The 4,365-nt window shown below is 42.7% G+C and overlaps 1 long non-coding RNA gene across 1 annotated transcript; it reads right to left on the bottom strand.

Moving 5' to 3' along the window:
- Positions 1 to 2,010: 2,010 nt before the first annotated feature.
- On the bottom strand, positions 2,011 to 3,693 carry LOC310788467. The gene is made up of 4 exons (XR_014553299.1): positions 3,616 to 3,693; positions 3,386 to 3,479; positions 3,128 to 3,280; positions 2,011 to 2,016 (listed from the first exon to the last, which is right to left on the bottom strand). It is a non-coding gene; the product is annotated as an uncharacterized lncRNA (long non-coding RNA).
- Positions 3,694 to 4,365: the final 672 nt, after the last annotated feature.

Genomic DNA, 4,365 nt, shown 5'->3' with positions numbered 1-4,365 from the left:
TCGGGCCGCGTCTGTAATCTCCCTCGCCGGTGAACGAGCTCGGTGCTGATTTGCATGATTGCACACCGCCAGCCAGCGCTTCATTACCCAGCGCACGCCGCACAGAGGATGATTACAGGAAGACGAGTGAACAGGCACACACCAACTCAGTCGCGAGCCGTAAACACCCACACACACCGAGGCACGCGTTTACGCAGACGCAGCAGACTTAATGCCATCTGACAGCGATGCAGCTGAGCGGTGGCAGCTATGTTTACACGCTTAGCCTACTCCTTTGAAAGCTTGTGTTTAAACCCAGCGAGCATTTTGGTTGAAAAGACGTTTAAAAAACGTTTAGGGTCAACATTGAGTCCCATATTTATGATATTTCATGTGACATAAAATGCGTTGAAATGTAGTTTTCGTGTAGACCAGATTCAACTCAGTTACACAATAAAATGGACAAATGCCAATTCACACACTATCAATATTGTCTCTATTCCAAACTACAACAAATGTTTTAACAATATGATGAACCAAATTGTGTTTTTTTTACACGTTGACGTTGTAACCGCATTTTAGCCGGTTGAAAAGAGGGTGAAATTAGGTCATAGACGTTCAAACCCAATATCACCCAGATTTAAACTAAAAATCAACGTTGAAAAAACGTTTTGTGCTCGCTGGGAAGTAGTAGCTAGCCTATAGGTAAGATTAAGAGATTTGACATCACAGAAAGCATCCATTGCTATTTTTTTTTAAATAGCCTACTATTAATTACTTTTTTTTAAAAAGGGACAATCTCAATGGCCAAGGGCCAGCGTGCTCTAGGTCCGCCCGGGTTGGCACCTCCCCGCTGGCCAGGGGGGAATCGAACCCCGGGCAATGATTTTGAGTGCAGTGTCGAACACGCTAACCAGTCGACCATGGAGACTGTCCCAAATACCCCCGTGCCAGTATCACACAGACCAACACCACCTAACCTTCCTTCAGGCTGGGGAACATTAGTCCGTAAAGAAGGGGGGGGAAAGGGGAGAAAGGGGGGAGAAGGGGGGAGAAAGGGGGAGGAAAAGGAAGAAAAATTGGGAGGACGCAGGTTCGAATCCAGCTGTGGACTTACTTGAATTTTGTCCAATGTCATTCAGTTATTGCCTTGGTGCTCTGAAACGATGTCAATGTGCTGCAACTCAAATCTAATTAAACTATAATGTGATTTTGATCAACTTTTAATGCACCATCACATTAGGCTACTTGTGTAAAATGGAAGAGACAGGTTTACAATCCCACCTCAAGCATGTTAGTAAATATGCAATGCATGGTTTTAAAACTGGGTCTTTATTATTGTAATAGGGAAAGAAAGTATGCACTTTAAATATTTTGTTTTTTAGGCTATCTCAAAAGTGGGTAATGCCCTAAAGACAAGTTGAAAGTAATGATTGAATGAGTGATAACTGATTTGAGCACTTTATTGGTCATTCAGTCAAGTATAAAACGTATTGGCTATAATGTATTATGTAGTAGATTTAATTATCATGGTATTATCAAAGACACGAAGAGAGAATACATTTCAAATAAATTAATCATTTACAAAAACAAAACGATTAGACAATGTGCAATCTAAATCAAATAAAGAACACAGTGGACAATGAATAATAATAAACAGCAATGAAAAGAAGAAAAAGAAGAAAAGAGACAGAGACCCTCTCTGTCTCTTTTCTTCTTTTTCTTCTTCCTTTGAATGAGAGTTCACTTGTCTGACCCCAGAGTGTCCAATCACAGCTAGAGAGCAGGAGCTGACACAACCAAATGGCAGCATCAGAAAGGGTCAGTGTGAGTGTAACTTTGTGTAGATCAGTGTCGAGTGTGTGTGGTGAGTGTAACTTTGTGTAGATCAGTGTCGAGTGTGTGTGGTGTGCAAAAAGCTGGCATCTGTATGCTGCCATCATGCTGGCGTCAGCAGCTCCTGGGTCCAGGTCTTGATGATGGTGGGTTGTGTTGGAGGCGAGCAGGCTCTGCAGACACCACACTGACACTTCACCACTGTAGGGAAAACACAAACATGGGACACATCAGACTGATAGATACACGTTGTAGATGATAGATGAAAAGAGACATAGTTGGCATGGATTAAACAGGATGAATCACATTTTTGATGTAGATCCTGGACCTGTTTTAATGCCAGGTGTAAATTGAATCCAGCTAAGTAAGTAAGCAATTAACTAAGAAAGTAACGTTTATTTATATAGCACCTTTCACAGAGCAGTCACATTGACTGGTGATGTAGGGATGGATCAGGTCACAGATTTACACAGGTGCCTGACCATGCAGGGCTTCATAAGTGATTACAAGAACCTTAAACTTGATGGAAGCCAATGTAAGGAAGCTAAGATGGATGTGATGTGACATGTCGTGCTGGACTAAGCAGCTGTGTCCACAGGGAACATCTGTTTGAGCTGCCAGCGCCTTTCTGCAATTCATTCTCTATGGTAAGGACGCTCTAGGAGCGCTCCTCTTCCCAGCACCGCACCTGGTGTTTAAACGCTCTCGATGGCTAGTGTTTTTGGGCAGGGTGCTCTGGGCGCCTCAAGCAGAGAAAAGTTACACTTTTGGAGAGGCAGGCTACTCATCAATGTCAATTTTTTTCAGCAGCAACAAATAAATGCTGTGTCTGTGCACGTTGGAAGCACTCTGGACATGATTTCCAAAGCATTCTGACCTGGGGAAAAAACAAAAAACAAAAAAACAATCCCTGTGGGCATGCGGCCTTAGTCAACAGCAGTGTACTGGACCATTTGTAGACAGTCCAGGGACCGGTGAGGCATGTCAAAAGGGAATTACAGTACTCCAGGTGGGATGATACAAAAGGCATCAATAATAATCTGTGTGACACAACAGACCTGAGTGTTTGTTTCTAAAATGGGTGGGGGGGGGGGGGGGTGGCATGTACAGGACAATGACTTAACTTGATCAAAGGACATAGCCTGATCAAAATAACACCAATATTTCTAAGATTAGACCATACAGTTAAACACTGAGCAACCTTGGAAATGATTTTGTCTGAAGCAATAGTAATGACTTGAGTCTTGTCTGTGTGAGGTTGTATAAAATGTTTTTAACACAATCTGGACAGGAGACACAATCAGGTACTCACTGTCAAGAGTCGTGCATGCTGGTCCACGCTCGCTGTAGCAGGTGGGATGTGTGCCCGTGCAGACAGGATGTGGTTGTGCCGCTGGATGACGATCAGGACCTCCTTCAGGTACTCCAATGCCTGGGACACACTGTCTGGAGTGTAGGCGCTCACCTTGAGAAAGATACACGGAGGGAAAAATAAGTCCCAGTGAAATTAAATATGACTATTTCACCTTGTTGGCCAAGGAGGCATGAGTGGGTGAAGGTGAGGTCATACCTGAAGCCCTGCTTGGAGTAGAGGGTCACCTTGCTCCATCTTGCTGGGATACTTCAGTAATCCCTGAGCTGTGCAGATACCTGGCTGTGGCAGTCTGAAACACACAATGCACATATGGTAACTTAACTGGACTCGCATACATGTACGATCACATACTGTACCTGATGTTACAGTGTATTGTGTTAGGGTCATGTTGTTAACTTGAACATGGATAAGCCATATAATCTTACCTTATAAAGGTCATGCCATCTCTCTTTTTTTGGGCAAGGAGCAGGTATGTTTCCCTCACTGGATGGCCATACCAGACGCCCCAGTAGAGCCACTCAGTGTCACCTGCCATAGCCTTGTTGTTTCGTAATGACATCTGAAATTATGTACAGTAGACTAAATTATACCCTACAGCAATAAACAAACATACATTAGATACTAAAAACATACAAACAGAAACACAGGCATAGACAGGCATTTACTGTTTATATCAGTAGCCTACCTGCTGTTACCTTTATCTGTGTATGAGTTTCTCATTATGCAGATTACTGATAACAAGGTTTACTATTTCTTATTTAGCTGTTAACGTTAACGTGAACTTGGGTTCAGATAGCGAAAACACAGCCACAGCTAACGCTAGTTAGCTTCTCGTTACGTTATGCTGTGATATTTACGTCAAAGACCGCGATCAAAAATATGCGCAAATATCAACGATATGGCCAAAGTGGACGTGAAATATGTGTATTTAATTAAAACATGAAAAGGATCGGCAGTTGCTTACCTGTAACGTTGTGTAGGGATAATAATAAGAGCTAATGGCTAGCTATCCGTTAGCCAAACAAACCACACACTGGGGTAGTTATTTTATGTGATGCGTACGAGACTATCATATTATGAACAGACTAAAATTATGTTGTGTGTGTGTGCATCTATAGTCTGTAGGCTGTATGGCTTCAGAGGTTAACTTAATTTAACACGAGTCGAGTACACAG

The sequence above is a fragment of the Poromitra crassiceps genome, assembly GCF_964638095.1.
Source record: "Poromitra crassiceps genome assembly, chromosome: 13".
In the NCBI taxonomy this organism is placed as follows: Eukaryota; Metazoa; Chordata; class Actinopteri; order Beryciformes; family Melamphaidae; genus Poromitra; species Poromitra crassiceps.
This window is presented reverse-complemented; position numbering and strand designations above follow the sequence as displayed.